This window comes from Marmota flaviventris, chromosome 6, assembly GCF_047511675.1.
Source record: "Marmota flaviventris isolate mMarFla1 chromosome 6, mMarFla1.hap1, whole genome shotgun sequence".
Lineage (NCBI taxonomy): Eukaryota > Metazoa > Chordata > Mammalia > Rodentia > Sciuridae > Marmota > Marmota flaviventris.
This window is the reverse complement of record NC_092503.1, coordinates 157,689,204-157,706,212: the sequence shown is the minus strand read 5'-3', so window position 1 is coordinate 157,706,212 and position 17,009 is coordinate 157,689,204. Positions and strand designations below refer to the sequence as shown.

The 17,009-nt window shown below is 46.1% G+C and overlaps 3 non-coding genes across 3 annotated transcripts; 2 read left to right on the top strand and 1 right to left on the bottom strand.

Moving 5' to 3' along the window:
* The first annotated feature begins 6,386 nt into the window (after window positions 1–6,386).
* On the top strand, window positions 6,387–6,460 carry Trnai-aau (transfer RNA isoleucine (anticodon AAU)). Its single transcript has one exon. It is a non-coding gene; the product is annotated as a tRNA-Ile (tRNA).
* A 5,909-nt stretch (window positions 6,461–12,369) lies between these two features.
* Window positions 12,370–12,442, bottom strand: Trnav-aac (transfer RNA valine (anticodon AAC)). Its single transcript has one exon. It is a non-coding gene; the product is annotated as a tRNA-Val (tRNA).
* A 4,069-nt stretch (window positions 12,443–16,511) lies between these two features.
* On the top strand, window positions 16,512–16,594 carry Trnal-uaa (transfer RNA leucine (anticodon UAA)). The gene has a single exon. It is a non-coding gene; the product is annotated as a tRNA-Leu (tRNA).
* The last annotated feature ends 415 nt before the right edge of the window (window positions 16,595–17,009 follow it).

Below are 17,009 nucleotides of genomic sequence, written 5' to 3'. Positions count from 1 at the left end.
CTCGCATGTGCTAGGCAAGCACTCTACCACTGAGCCACAACCTCAGCCCCATTAATTTGTTTTTTTGTGAAGCATCAACTTACTAAATTGTTTTAATTGCTACCCTGGAAAGACAGAGCTCTTCACCCCAACTTAACAAGAAGAAGACAAATAGTCCAATTAAAAAGGGACAAGGGATTTAAACAGACATTTCAGCAAAGATGTGCCAATGGCCAATGAGCACATGAAAAAAAATGTCTTTCATCATTGGTCATTACTAAAATACAGGAAAAACACAACAACAACAACAAGAACAAAATAAAAAACCCCCGGGGTACTTTTTATTTACAAGGTCTTTGGTAAGCACTCTACCACTGAGCCACACTCCCAGCCCAAAATACCTCCTCATACAGGGATGGCTGTAATGAAGACTGACAGTACAAGTACCAGAATATAAAATGAAACAACCACTTTAGGGAACTCTTGAACTCATTAAAAACAAACAGCAAAAACAAAAACAAAACAAAAACCCACAATGGCTACCCTGGTGCACACCTGTAATCCCAGCAGCTCAGGAGGCTGAGGCAGAATGATTGCAACTTCAAAGCCAGCCTCAGCAATTTGGTGAGACCCTGTGTCAAAATTAACAATAAAATGGGCTGGGGATGTGGCTCAGTGGTAAAGCGCCCCTGAGTTCAAGTCCAGGTTCCAAAAACAAGATAAAACAACAACAAAAACAATGTCTATAATTAGTTATGATTTATATACCATAAAATTCACTTTTTTTTTTTTTTTTAAGTGACAGGGTTTTCCTATGTTGACTCCTGGGCACCAGAGATACTCCTTGGGAAGGTGAGACTTTCCAAGTATTGGGTTCATCTTTTTTAAGTGCACAATTCAGTGTTTTTAAGTAAGTATACAGTTTGGTATAACTGTTACCACAATCCAGTTGAGAACATTTCCAGGCACCCTGGAGACTCTGTGTGCCTGATTGTAGCAGTTCCCACCCTCATCTCCAGCCACAGCCACCTGTTTATTTCTCTGTGGAGTTGCCTGTTTTGGACATTTCACATGAGCGAGATATTACAATATATGCTCTTTTGTGTTGGGCCTTTTCACTTTGCATTTTTTTGAGGTTCATCCATGTTACTTCTTTCTTTTTATGGCTAAATAATATTGTACTGCATGGACATAAGATATTTAATTTATATATTAATCAGTTGATGGACATTTGGGTTATTTCTGCTTTTTTGCTCTTTTGAATGATTTTACTACAAACACTTATATACAGGTTTTTGTGTAGCTATATATTTTTATTCTCTTGTATAGATACCTATATGTGGAGTTGCTGGGTCATGTTTAAAATTACATATAATGTTTTAGACAACTGCTAAACTCTTTTTCAAAATGGCTCTACCACTTGAGCAACATCTGACTCTTGTGGGAAGGCTCCAACTCCAAACCTGGAGATATCAGGAAAGTGAGAACTGAGAGATTCCCAGACCCACCCCCCTACCAAAAAAAGAAAAAAAAAAATTGAGGCAGCGTTGCAGCAGCGAAGATGCCCTTTGAGTGGGAAATCAGATCTTTTCAGCCTGGTGGTGCCTGGACTTGTAGTTCAGTGGATTGGATAGAACACAGGCACCGACAAAATGCGAAGGCTTGAAAGATTATATGTCTGCTTTCAAGTCCGTGCATAAGGCTTTTAAAACCAGTTTGTATTGACATTTGTCCTAGATGTTTTTAAGGCAAGGGCGGGAAACGGGAGGAGATGTCTTCTCCAGTCTGAGACCATCCATGAGAAGATGGATGGAGTGATGAGTAGTTCAGTTGGAATTATGGAGAGAGGGACAGTTCAGTTCGGCTGTGGAGACAAGGGTGACTCAGTGGAGCTGAGGAGAGAGAGCTGGTTCAGCAGAGCTGAGGGGAGAGGGGGGCTGGTCCAGCAGAAGCTAGCTCTCCATCTCTGCAGGGAATAAGTTAAGATGCTCTCGGTTTGTTAAATGCATTGCCAATGACTCCTGACCTTCCAAGGGTGGTATGCACAGTGGGTTCATTACATTAAGTTCCTGTTAGAGTCTGTAAACAAGTCAAAATAACACCTGGCATTTTGCCAGGGGAATGTTAGAGTTCGTAAACAAGTCTGGATGGTGCCTGGCAAAATGCCAGAGGGAGTGGTTTGAGAAGTAACAAAAGCAAGCCATTAAGTGTGGAGATTCCTGATTGGTTGACTGCTGTATCTAGTTTATGTTAATTAGATAAGCTGTGTGGAATGTATAAATACTGCTCCTGTCCTGCAATAAACAGCTTCCACTCTTGCTGTATCAATCTACACAAGTTGTTCCTCACCCCCTGGTTATTTTGCTGCAAGCAGACTGCGGCAGTTCCTAGTGTCTCATCCAGCACTCACTGGACAACTTCAACTAACTTGAAAACAACCAGTAGACAACTTGGTCTATTTTCATTTATTTGGGTGCTAAAATACATTTTCTCAGTAGTTATAAATTAGGCATAAAGTTAATGCTGAAACTTATGGCAATGTGCATCTTTACTGATGATTATATGAACTAATTATGAAAGACCCACCGATTCCCTGTCCAAGAAAGACGCACGAGGCACTGGCTGCAAACGCAAGAGGTGATTTATTGATACACAGGCGCCTGCGGGTGCCCAGCGAAACCTCAGCCGGAGCTTCGGTGAACTGGCACACCGGGCTTTGGGGTACAGATCTTTTATAGGGTACAGTGGTCAGTTTCCCTCCTAGCACAGTAACAGGTATCCCATTGGCTCTTTTGAATCCAGCATATAGGTCACTTAAAGGGTAAACTTGTTTTTTTACTATAGGTTCCTGGAAAAACCACATAAAAACCATTTGTTATTCATTGTATGGTTTTTCATTGTATGATCCCGTTTGCCCAACCGTGCCGGTTCCTTTCCCAACCATCCTGTCCTTTCTCAATCGGTTACACTTAACTGATTTTCTGAAAAATACATCTGACGTCTGTGCAGGTGCGGAAGCAAGCCCTGGTGATTTATTACTGGGCCTAAAGTTATTGGGCTGGGGTCTTTCAATTACATTTAGATAAATATGTGATTATTTAACCTTTAAATTTATGAATTAGTTTGCAAATTGATAATATTTTATTGTTATGGTTAATTGTATACAAGAATAATTTTAATGATAATTCAATGCCTAGAAATTCTAATAAAAACTAGAGGTTTATGCCATCTCCAAAGTTATTGTAGAGTGCATGTATGTTTTTATGGTGGGAAAGTAGGATATAGAAAGCTTCAAATGATTATTTTATATTTGATACACATCGAGGTTCAAGAAGAAAACAATGACATAAAATTAAAGGCTGTTAAAGAAGTGTTTATGCATTTATTTTTTCACAATAATTAGATTATTCAAAATTCATAATCTGTTTAGTAAATTTAAAAATGGTGTAAAAGTTTTATTGGTGAAGTCGCTCCCCCTCCCACTGTCTTGACAAGGTCACAGTGAGGATAAATGCTGGCAAATCCGCACTGGTGGGAAACCAAAACCATGAGACCTTTTTTTATGTAATTGGGACTTTTTATTTTCATGCTCATATTCCTGACAGGAAGCATGAGGATGCTAAACCGAATTAAATTTCAGATGACTAGAACATAACAGGTAGTTCATGCCTTGAAGGCTGTTCTACTACTTCTCAGCATATGGAGGACAAAATAGAAGGCATTCTATCTCAGCACATTGAGGACAAAACTGATAATGAACAAAAATCATTCTCCGAAAAGTCATGAGAACTTTAGGCACCACATTGATTATATCAACTAAGAACCCAAGCCCATATCTCCAGCCTCTTAGAAAGCCTAATTATTATGCTTACTGCACAAAGCCCACCATATGTAGTTTTATTTAATTAAGGGAAAATTATGTTATACACTTAGGAAAGTTAAGGCAAATAAAGATACATTCCCCCCTCTTCTATAAATCCTCTTTTACCTCACATAGGGACTTATGATAAGAATAGCTAATATTGGTGGTAAGTGGACTGATGCTCAGAACTTGCCTTTCAGTGGGAGAGATACAAAGATATAAGAACCTTGTACCTTGACTAAGAAACAAAACAAAGAAACTCTTTTAGAAAGCAGCTCAACCAGTTTTAAGAGAATAAACATAGGAATTAAAGTAGCTTTACAAGACACATTTTTAGAATAATGTTAGAAATATAATTTTGTTTAGATTCTTAAGTTTAGAATTCTTAAGTTTCTAGCTGTATTGGGTCCTTAAGATGATTTAAGAATAGTTTATAGACTTTAGGATATTTTAAGTATAAGATTTAAGGGGACTTCTTTAGATGGGGATCTTAGATTAGAAATAAAGTGCAGGTGTACTTTAAACTTAAAAGTTAATAATAGGTTGGGAGACTTAGGGTCTGGTTATGTAGTCTGGCATCTGATAATAAGAAAATAGTTACATCTTGGGAAAATCTGAAAATGCAAATTAGTGACGCATTTTCTTAATGATTTTGTATCCTTAATGATTGATAAGGAAATGTCACATCCTGGGAAAATGTAAATTGATGACGCATTTTTCTATACCCATAACAATTGTTAAGAAAATGTCACATCTTGGGAAAACCTGGAAATTGTAAAATCAACGACGTATTCTATTAATGATTCTGAATCTATAATGATGAGAAAAATTGTAATGAAAGATGGCCCAGAGAAAGCTGAATTAGAGCCCTCTCTCTTGAGATTGCTCCAAAGGCACGACTCCGACTCTCTCATTCCTGGCACCATTCATCTTTCAGGACCCCCTGGACCCCGCTGGGGCAGAACCCCGGCATTTTATTTTTTAAAAATGTCAATAGTTTTAATACAAAGACAAACTTAATCTAAGTTTGAAACAAATTGGTGTGTGAGGAGGTGCATAGTTTTAAAAAAGGGGGAGCGAAGGCGGTGCCTGTCTTGAAGCCCGCGGGCTCAGCTAGGCGAGGGTAGACGGATCAAGCTGGTAGCTCTTCAGTGTCGTTCATTTCTAGTTTCTGCAGGACACAGTCTCCGAGACCAAGGGACCCACTCAGGCCAGATGCCCCGACGCGGCTCTTCAAAGTTCTTCGGGGTTTGAGTGGCTGCCAAGAATGTCCCGCAGCAGGGACACCGGATCGCGTAGTCTTTTTGCGGAAGAATGGAAATTTGAGAAACTTGCAAGTGGCTCGAACGTCTGCAGGCGCCCTGGTCGTTGCTGAAATGGTCGGAGTCCTTCTTTGTATTTGGAATGTTTTTGGCCTGAGTCGCCGCCACCAAGCTGGAACTGAGCCGGCGCCGCTGTCCCAGGACATTGGGCGGAGCTGCGGGCCGGGGCTGGTGTCCCCCCAGATGCTCAGCCCGGTGGCGTGGTCGTCGCGCGTGCTCCGCGTCCGAAAGGCGGTGGGCGCCGACGTGCCTGAACTTAACAACCGCACCCGGAGCCAGAGGGTGAGCGGCAACTGCAGGGCTGAGAAGGAAGCCCCCTGGGTCATCCCCAAGCTGGTGCGGCGGGAAAGCGACAGTCGCGACCCTTCCAGTTCCGGAGGATAGAGCTCTCAGAACTGTCTTTGACGGCCATCTGTCCACCCTCTTCCACCACCAACAATCCGATGAGTTTATTTTCGTTGAAAATCGTTTTCTGAAAACAAGAAAAAATCAGAGATCTTGATGACATTTGCAGGACACCGAATGACCTTTGCACTCCACTTCGAAGACCCGAAGACCAGGTGTGCCGCAGTCTGGCTGGGCACAAATCACGAGCCACTGAAGCAGGAACAAACATTCCCCTGGCTAAATGCCAGGTGTTATTTTTGACTTGTTTACAGACTCTAACACAGGTGAGTTGCAGAAATGATTTCTGCACACCTTTCTCCGTTTATTAAGTTAAATATCGTGTGTGCGGGCACCTGGGGCACTGAGAAACGAACAGGACGGTCAGCCCCAGCCCGGGGGCAGAGGAAGAGGAACGCGAGCATCTGGTCTCGGTGACACCCAAGTGGAGCAGCAGGCGCACGTGCAGGGCAAGGGCTTCCCCGTCGATGGCTGCAGGGAGGGTCAACCGTGAGTCCAGCCCTTCGGGACGGAGAGGTGGCGGTCAAGGTCCGCAGGGACCTGGGTGGGCGTTGGCTCCAGGGACCCGCCTGTCCCAGATCCCTCCCTGGGGTCGCGAGAAGGACACCGGCCTCGGGAGCGTTTTTTCTGCGTTTCCTGAGGAACAGGCGAGCTGGCGAGGCGCGGTTCTGCTTAGCGGGGCCCTCCCCTGCTCGGGGAGCGACGGCGAAGCGGAAAGCAGAGGCGGCTCAACAGCGGTTCGACGGGGTCGCGGCTGAGACGGGAAGAACGGCTCTCGGTAGGGGAGCGCAGGACTGCGGGCAGGCGTGTCTCCCGGAGGCCGGTTAGCTCAGTCGGTTAGAGCGTGGTGCTAATAACGCCAAGGTCGCGGGTTCGATCCCCGTACGGGCCACTCCTTTTCCTGCGGCCCCTCGGTAACGTCTCTTCACCCCAAGTCGGGGACAACGGGGACCCATTCCTCAATCCTCAGCCGCGACCCTGCTCTTTTCGTCCCCGTCTCCTCCAGAGGCTTGAACGCGGCACCGGGGCACCGAACTCGGGGGGAGACGGGAGCGCTTCGCGGGGAGAGCAGGCCCCCCCTGGTGGGTCCCCCGAGGCCGCCTTCTCCCGTCCTTTCGTCCTTTCGCGGGGCGAGGCGACCCCCGTGGCCGCCCTGAGCGCGGACACCCGCCTGCGGCCCCGTTCCTTTTCCACTGCGGTCGGCCCCGGCCAGGACCTCGGTCCGCGGGAGAGACCCCCAGCGCCCTGCTCCGGGGGCGGAGCAGCTCCACGCAGGGGACCCTCGGCCGGGGACAGCGGGCGACGACCGCGGGTGACCGGGCGGCTTACCACTAGAAATCACCGGGAGGCCGCATCGCCGGGACCGCGACCAGACGGTCGCCGACCTGCGGCGGAGGGGGCAGCTGGCCCGCCCCGTCCCGTCCCGTCGGGCCTCGGCGCGGCTCGGCTCCGCCAGGCAGCTCCTCTCGTGGGGCTCGGACGGGCTTCACCGGGAAGGTCACGTGAAGGTCAGGCTCAGGGCCTGCCAAAGCTGGGGGAGTGTTACCAAGGCTGGGTCGTTGTCCCGTGCCACCCAATACCGAGGCCACGGTTTAAGAAAAGAAAGAAAGAGAAAGTAGGGTTATTGCTCTGCTAGCAAAGGAAGACCAGGGGCCTCCCGTCCCAGAGGTGATCTGTGCCGCAGTCCGGCTGGCTGCAAAATAACGGGGGGGGGGGGGTGACGAATAACTTGTGTAGGTTGATACAGCAGGAGTAGGAGCCGTTTATTGCAGGACAGGAGCAGTATTTATACATTCCACACAGCTTATCTAATTAGCATAAACTAGATACATCAGTCAACCAATAAGGAATCTCCACACTTAATGACTCGCTTTTGTTACTTCTCAAACCACTCCCTCTGGCATTTTGCCAGGCACCATCCAGACTTGTTTACGAACTCTAACATTCCCCTGGCAAAATGCCAGGTGTTATTTTGACTTGTTTACAGACTCTAACAGATCTGCCCGTGGGGGAACTCAAGGTTTTTAGAGAAGTGGCTCGAAGGCTACGTCCCAGGAGTTACCTGAGGGGAATCAGGCTTCGCTTGCTGATTTGGGAATGAGAGAAGAAAAACAAGTCGTTTGAAAATAAGTCTCCGTGGCAGAGCAGCCAGGGCTTCATTCAAACGTCAAGTGGACCGCTGTGACAGGAGGCGTCGACAAGTCCTGAACAGGCCACTGGTGGACACTTAGTCGTGCTTTCTTTCGCAAACAACTTGCGTTTGGTGGGAGAGCTTGTTGGGGGAACCAGGGCCCTCCCCAACGTGTCTCCGCGCGAAGACGCACCGTCCGTCCGTGTGCTCTCAGACACCTGATGACTTACACAAAGGAAGGAGGCCTGCAGAGTCACTATGTAAGGCCACAAACTAGTCATGTCCGTTCACAGAACACACAGAATCGCGGACATGGAAAATAAATGACAAAAAACCTCAGCGGAGAAGGACATGTGGACACGTGGGACTGGACACAGGGCATTTTCAAATGGTGACGAAACCGCCGCGGCCTACTAGTGAAGCACCGTCCCTGAAGAGCCCTGAGCTTTGGGGGAGGAGGGTTTAGGGAAGCAGTGAATTCAGGGGTGGGCGATTTTCAGAGGCGCGTCGAGTTGGCAGAACTGGAAAGAGCATCGCTTGGTTGTCACGAAGGGTTTTTAAAACACCGAAGGTCGACCTGGTCGGCTTGCAAAAGCTTGCTCCAAAGTGATTACCACGCAGACTGAGTGGTTTAAAATGGTGTCTGCGGGCTCCCTGGTTCCTTTACGTTTATTTGGCTTTCGGCCTGGGGGATGTAACTCAGTGGCATAGCACTTGCCTGGCAGGTTCAAGTCCCCAATATTTCTTCAGTCTAAAATCAAAATCGCATTAAACGTGTGTTTTTAATGTCCAAATATCTTTATCTCTGAGTTTCCCAATACACTTTATTTTTTGATATGGAGCACTGACCCCAGGGGCACTTTACCACCGAGCTACATTCCCAGACCTTTTTATTTTTTATTTTGAGACAGGGTCTCTCTAAATTGCTTAGGGCCTCTGTTAAGATACTCAGGCTGGTCTTGAATTTACAAATCTCCTGCAATCACAGGCATGCACCACTTCACCTGGCTTTCCCAATGCATTTTAGACACTTTGATTAACTTTCAGTTCAGTGATGAGCAGAGGTAATGTTAAGGAGAGGGTGAGGACACTACTGGCTCAGGGATGTGGCCACAATTGTGGCTTGTGTGATGGACTTGGGGTAAAAACTGAAAAATCGGTTGAACACACAACCAAGTAGAAAAAATATTCCCATCTTGACCTTTCTGCATCAAATTAACTAGAAATAACCAGCTACATTCTGGTGGTTTTCATGGACCTAATGACTTAATGAAGAGAATCATCCCTTCCCATTTGTGTTGCTTTTGATCTGACTTATACTGACCTTCTGCTCTTTCTCTTAACTGAGCACTGTGACTGGCCAATGGGAAATTAGCAAACATGACAAAATTCTTGATAAAGATTATTTGTTTTTCCTGCTTGTTTTTAAAATTTTTTAAATAGATTTAATTTTATAAAGCAATTTTAGGTTCACAGTGAAATTTGGTGTAAGGTACAGTGAGTTCTCCTACATCCCCTGCATCATCCCCTTCCTCCCAACCTCCTCCACCATCAACAAGGTGCACCAGAGTGGTGCATTTGTTATGACTGAGGAACCTATACTAACACATCATTGTGACCAAAGTCCATGCCTCACGTTGGGCTCAGTCTTGGTATTGTGCATCCTCTGGGTTTGAGCAAATGATTCACTATCCACCATTATTGTGTCATACAGAATAGTTTCACTGCTCCAAAATTCCTCTGTGCTCTGCCTATCTATCCCGTTCTCCTAACGTCTGACAACCAATAATCTTTGTGTCTCCATGGTTCTGTGCTTTTTCAGATGTCCTAGTTAGACAGTATGTAGCCTTTTCAGATGGCTTTCTTTCATTTGGTAATGTGCAGCAAAGTCCCTTTATGTCTTTTCATGGCTTATTAGCTTGTCACATTTCAGCCCTAAGTAATACCCCACTGTCTAGATGCTCCAGCGTTTATGCATCAACAAGTTTATGCATCTGAGGGACAGAGTGACTGAGTTGCTTAGTGCCTCACCATTGCTGAGGCTGGCTTTGAACTCACGATCCTCCTGCCTCAGCCTCCCAAGCCAGGAGGATCTGAGTTCACAGCCAGCCTCAGCAATGGTGAGGTGCTAAGCAACTTAGTGAGACCCTGTCTCTAAATAAAATACAAAATAGGGCTGGGAATGTGGCTCAGTGGTTGAGTTCAATCCCTGGTATTCCCCCACCAAAACAAACAAACAAACAACAAAAAACAAAACAAAACAACAACAAAAAACACTAAAGTGACTACCATTTTGTATCCCACCAGCAATTAATGACAGTTCCTGTTGTCATACATGCTTGTCAACATTAGGTGGTATTATGGTTTTGGAGTTTTGCCATTCTGATAAGTGTGTGTACTACTTCAGTGTCATTCTAATTTGTAACTCCCTGATGACACATGAAATTGAACGCTTCCTGAGCCCATTTGTATCTGCATTTCTTCTTTGGTGAGGTATTTGGTCAGCTCTCTTGACCGGTTTTAAGTTAGGTCATTCATTTTCTTATTGTTTTTTTTTTTTCAATTTATTAGTTATTGATGGACCTTTATTTTTTTATTTATTTGTTTATATGAAGTGCTGAGAATCGAACCCAGTGTCTCACACATGCTAGGCAAGCGCTCTACCACTGAGCCACAACCCCAGCCCCCATTTTCTTATTGTTGAGTATTAAGTTTTCTTGGTATATTTTGGATAACAGGCATTTATCAGATATGAGTTTTTAAATGTTTTCTTCTAGTCTGCAACTTCTCGTGTCTTGATAGCACCTTTTGCAGAGCAGAAGTTTCTGACTTTAATGAAGTCCAGATCATCCATATGAAATATGTTTGCTTTTTCACTGATCATACCTTTAGCATTGTATTTACAAAGTCACCCTTAGACCAAGTTCTATTAAGTCATCCTCTAGGAATTTCAAAGTTTTTGCCTTTTGCATTTAGGTCTATGGCACATTTTGAATTAATTATTGTGAAGATGTGAAGTCTGTGTCTAGATTTTTTTTTTTTTTTCATGTGGGTGGTGTTGTTCTAGCATTATTTGTTGAAAAGAGTATCTTTTGTCTGTTACATTGACAATATTTGTGTCCATCTATTTCTGGGTTCTACATTATGTTCCATTGGTCTATTTGTCTACTTTTTCATTAATACCAGCATAACAAGGTAGCCATCAGCCAGGAGTGTGTGAGCAGGGAAGGAAAATGGAGGGCGACTGAAGACCCCAGGGAAACATTTTCTCAGATGATTGTGTGTGTGTGTCACACACAAGTCTGTAAAGACTTATCCGGATTTACTATCTGCACTTTCTCCACTTCTATTTTTCCTTAAATGCCGCAGTCCGGCTGCAGCAAAATAACTGGGGGGTGATGGGCAACTTGTGTACGTTGATACAGCAGGAGTAGGAGCCTTTTATTGCAGGACAGGAGCAGTATTTATACATTCCACACAGCTTATCTAATTAGCATAAACTAGATACATCAGTCAACCAATAAGGAATCTCCACACTTAATGACTCGCTTTTGTTACTTCTCAAACCACTCCCTCTGGCATTTTGCCAGGCGCCATCCAGACTTGTTTACAGACTCTAACACTTAAAACCTTCTTTTTGGCACCATTACTTCTTGGCAACTTCGGGTCACGTGACCAATGACCCCTACCCATCTAGGATCACTGGTCACTCCCAAGTCCCTCTCTTTCTTGACTTCTCAGAGAGAGGAGAGGAGCTGTGCTTCTTGAAAGGATCCTTAGTCTAACCCCCAGCAGGCCTCCTGAGTGCCTGTCCACCGCTGGCCCCTCTGGGCAGCCCTGGTCTCCACCCTTCTCAGCGGCCTCCTCAGGAGGGGTCTCTGGCCTTTCTTCTTGCACTCTCTGCCTGGGGGCTTTGTCCACCTCGCGGCTCCAGTAATGTCCAGTGCAGTCCCTCAGTCTCCAGGTTTGGATACTCAACACGATACCTCAGGACGCTTGGGTTTTTAAAGCGACTTCTGGTGTCCGAAGTGGAATTCCCAGTTTGTCCCCAGACAGCCCTGCTGCACCCAGTCTCTCCTGGTTCATTGAAGGACAAGGCCCTCCAGGTTTTCTGGAAAACCTTCAGAGGAGTCATCGCTGATTGTATTCTTTCTCTCCCTCTTCACACCCATTCCTCTTGGCTTTGTCCTTGAAATGTCCTCAGACTCTATTCCTCACCACCTCCACTGTCACCACCAGGAGCTCCGAGGAGGGGACGTGCATCCCCTTGCCTTCCTTCTGTCCGTACAAAATCTTCTCCCCAGAGGTGGCAGAAAGACCTTCAAATCACTCGTAAAGAATCGTTTTGCGGCTTAAAATCCGACGCCTCCTCATTTTACCAGAGAACAAGGCAAACTTCTTTGAAGTGGCTCCGCTCTTCTCCCCCGGGGCCTGTGCTCTCCTACGCGCTCACTGCGGACGTCCTGCACGCGCCCAGGCTGTGCAGCCAAGCTGTGCACTGCGGCGCTGCACCACGCAGACCGAACCGGCTTTCAGGGAGCGCAAGGATGTAAGTCTCAGCGCTATTATATCATTCTTTTGATTGAAAATTCTGAGTTGCAAACGAAGGTGGAGGTTTGGGATTTGGTTTAAATCAGAACAGAGTCAACTTACAAAAGTAAGTACACTGGTGTTTCCGCCCGGTTTCGAACCGGGGACCTTTCGCGTGTTAGGCGAACGTGATAACCACTACACTACGGAAACGCTGCTGAGCGTGCTCTTTTCCTATCTCATTTAGTTAAAACTCAGCTAACCACGTCCTTTCAGGGCTCCAAGGGTCCAGAGCGGCTCCCGGGAGGGCCTGCTCCGGGAGGGGCTGCTGCAAGTGGCTTGGCACGTTCTCTTCTCGGCTTAGGCGCTCCCGCTTTCATCTCTCCCCGCCTGAAAACCAGGACCTGATGGGCTCTTTGTGCTTCATGCCACAGCCTGTCCGTCACCTGCGGCGGCGAGGCTCCTTCAAACTCCAGGACCACCTAGGTGACACGCTTTGAGGACTGAAACCCAAATCAGGCGACTCAGCAAAGGCAGGGAACAGGAGAGAAACAGCCGGGTGTGTTTGGGAGGCTTAAAACCAAGACAGGACCAAAGAGTCTTTTAAAAGTGTGTATAGGCATGCACACACGCGCATGCACACACGCGCATGCACACACTCGCATGCATACACGCGCATGCACACACCACGCATGCACACACGCATGCACACACACGCATGCAAACACGCGCATGCACACACACGCATGCACACTTCTTTTTACTCTTCTATGTGTTTATTCGCGGCTTCTTCGTGCCTATCCATAGGGGCAACCTGGGACTCCCGGGACAGAAGACCGCCTCCCAGTGTCTCTCCTGGGAGCTCCTGGGACCGCGCTTCACATTCCAAAAGCTGCCAGGGAAGGAGCTAGCAAGCAGCCTGCACACGGTTCTGATTACGTCCTGGATGTTATATTTGGTCCTCAGCTTAGCCTCCGATCACAGGTGAGTGGTAAAATAACAGGGAGATTTGACCGCCCCCCCCCAATGACGTTCTTTAGTATTTTGACCTCAAATTAATGGTCATTCTTTGTCACTACCAGTATTTTGCTAACCCTTGGGGTTCCATGGAGATGAGAAATCATAGCTGACACAGACCTAACTGTAATGATGGCGAATTAAGAAAAGCGTGCCGCAGTCCGGCTGCAGCAAAATAACCGGGGGGTGACGAATAACTTGTGTACGTTGATACAGCAGGAGTGGGAGCCGTTTATTGCAGGACAGGAGCAGTATTTATACATTCCACACAGCTTATCTAATTAGCATAAACTAGATACATCAGTCAACCAATAAGGAATCTCCACACTTAATGGCTTGTTTTTGTTACTTCTCAAACCACTCCCTCTGGCATTTTGCCAGGCACCATCCAGACTTGTTTACGAACTCTAACATTCCCCTGACTAAATGCCAGGTGTTATTTTGACTTGTTTACAGACTCTAACAAAGCGTTTGCTTTCTTTCTTTCTACCCTACACAGAACATTAAGGGACTGTAAAGGAGGGAATGCACAGGACCAAGATCAGAAAGTAGAGGGAGGAAGTAGGATTTGGAGGCCAGAGAGCAGCACAGTTAGTGTTAATGGGGTGTGTGTGGGGGAACTCCTGTGTTCATTTTTTTAAACAAAAAAACCTTCCTTTTTAAAGTCCACATGTACTGGTACATTTTAAAGGCCACAGTATTGGCACATGCACACCTACTCTATTGCTTCCCATAATAGTCAATATTTGCATTTACCACTCGGATGGTGGCATCACTGTTGAATATGATTCTGAAAGACTAACTCTGCAATTACCCTTTATATGTGACACAATCTGTCCCTTTGGACTTTGGGTTTGAGGGTCTTGTACAACTAGGAGAAGGCCGGCGCAGCCAGGTGTAAATCATCTTAACTCCAGGTGGCTGCATCAAGGTAACAGCCTCCAGCAGGAGCTGGTAGCCATTGTATTCTCCTTCCTGCTGTAATGGACACATCCAGCTGTCTAGTTCTTCTGGTCCAACAGAGGTAGAGCAGCATCTCAATTTCTCTGCATTTTATAAATTACTAACAATATTCAATGTTAAAATCTTTTAAGTTCAATCTTTTTAAATCTTTCTTCTCTCTCTTGGGGTTGATGAGCTTTCAGTCCCTATTCTTTATCCATTTCCTACTGAGCGTGCTGTCTCTGATCTTGCTGATTTTCATGTCTCACTACTAAATAATATAGATTAAAATCTTGTCATTTAAAGTATTTTAAATATCTTCTCTTTTCTCATACCTTTCTGAATAGTTCCCACTGTGACCTTCCTTGAACATATCTTTGAGTTAGATGAAGCAGTTCATACCAGCATTTTGCTGTAAGATGTTTGTGCTTTCAAAACTCTTTTTAAAAAAGTTCTCTTTGCCCTAGATTTTTTTTTTTTTTTTACTAAGGACTGAACCCACGGGTGCTTAGCCACTGAGAAACATCCCCCCTTTTATATTTTATTTAGAGACAGGGTCTTCCTGAGTTACTCAATGCCTCGCTAATTTGCTGAGGCTGGCTTTGAACTCGCAATCCTCCTGTCTCAGCCTCCTGGGCCGCTGGAATTACAGGCATGCGCTGCCGCAGTCCGGCTGCAGCAAAATAACGGGCCTGAAGAACAACTTGTGTTTGTTGATACAGCAGGAGTAGGAGCCGTTTATTGCAGGACAGGAGCAGTATTTATACATTCCACACAGCTTATCTAATTAGCATAAACTAGATACATCAGTCAACCAATCAGGAATCTCCACACTTAATGGCTCACTTTTGTTACTTCTCAAACCACTCCCTCTGGCATTTTGCCAGGCACCATCCAGACTTGTTTACCAACTCTTAACATTCCCCTGGCAAAATGCCAGGTGTTATTTTGACTTGTTTACAGACTCTAACAATGCGCTATGGCGCTGGGATCTTTGCCCTAAATCTTTAAGACATTTAAAAAAAATATACATTTTTTTCTGCATATATTTCTATTATTTTTTGTCATATAGAGGTGTTAAACTTTCTAGACATTTTATAAACTTCGTAGATAATTCTATGTTAATAAAGATAGAATAAAAGACGTCTTGTGTCTATCAATCTAGGGAGGACTCCTCTTTTTGATGTCTTTTTCTGAATGCACGAGTGATCCTCCCAACTTGACTCTGACCCCAGCACTGACAGGCCTGGATTCCCCTCCACATGCAAAGGCAAGACTCTCCAGACCATGTGCTCACGGGGACAGAACGTCTAGAAGGTCAGAGGCAGAACCCAGAGCTGAATGGACCCATGGGCTAAGGGTACATTCATATTTTCATGGCTTTATCAGGCACTGGGGGAAGACACCTTTGTGAGCCTCCAAAGCTCTGTGAATTCCCCAAAGCAAGACTCTTTCTGCCTCAATGGTCGTCGGTAGAGAGTTATTCATCTTTGCTTGTGTTCCGCAGATACAAACCTCTTGTATTCTAGTTCTTTCGCCTGGTATCCAAAAATAACAGGGGGTGGGGGTGGTGGAGTGTGTTCATTTCTGTGGCTCTTAATAGGAGTTTCATGTTGTTTGTAAATTAATTCTATTCCAAACTGCAGGATTCAACAGGATTCAATTTCTAGTTGCAGAGGTCCTCACAGACGTTCATCAGCGTCCAGTTACCTAGCTGGACCGGCTTTTGCGCTTACCCACCCTTCCTCCCCGGAGTGTCTGTCGCGTCCTGCTGACTTGGTAGGTGGTGTGCACTTGCCTCGGTGCCCTGGGCGCAGCAGGCCTCAGGAACGGGTTTCCTCCGAGGGCAGTTAGGGCTCTCCGCTAAAACACCTCCTGATTAATATCCACGTCGCGCACTCAAACTCCGCACGTGGGCGCCGGCGTTGGGACACGCGGGGAGCGCGCCTGGCGCAGGGGCCGGGTCTGGAACGGCGGTACTCCCCTGGAGTCTGCGCCTTTTAAAACCCCGGATGTTCGTCCTAACCAGAGTCCCAGAGGTTGGATGCTTCTCCCTTCTCTAACGCCCCGTGCAAGGTGTGGCACGAGCCAATGATTCAATAGTCTTTGTCGAAGATAACCTTTCCCCCGTGTTTCTTTCCGGGAGGCTTTGCACAGGGTGCGTTTATTTTACACACCCCTTAAAGCCTCGTTTCAGATTCATTTCAGGAATATAAAATTCTTAAGCCCTTTAGAGGATGGAAATCGTTTAGAGGATGGAAGTCCTTTAGAGAATGGAAATTCTAGTCCAGTAAAACTTAACAGCTAGACATTTCAGGCCGCCACCGGGATGGCCGAGTGGTTAAGGCGTTGGACTTAAGATCCAATAGACGTACGTCTGCGTGGGTTCGAGCCCCACTCCCGGTAAGGACTGGTGGGTGTGTTGCTTTTCCTTAGCAGGAGCGTGAGAATTTATTATGCAAAAATGTCATTTAGCATCCTACTCTCACCGGGAATCTAGGTGCTCCTGCAGACGGGGCAGACTCGTGCCCAACTCCAGAGCAGGCGTACTCAGCCACGGAACGAGTGGTGTGCTTTTCAACGTGCTCCAACACGAGGGGACGGTCGGTGGAGTCCAGAGGGGTGGTCGCGGTTTCGTAGAAGGAAGAACCTTGCGACCGGGTACCTCTTTGTTTAACCGGAGACCGTTTGGATGATGGCTGCAGCCAGTTAACATTTGACCCTAGCTGTTTTCAGGCCAAATCTGCTCCTGTCCGCGGTGATACTGGTCCCCAATGCAGTGAGCATCACTTTTGCACAGACTCCAATATTATTTTCCAAA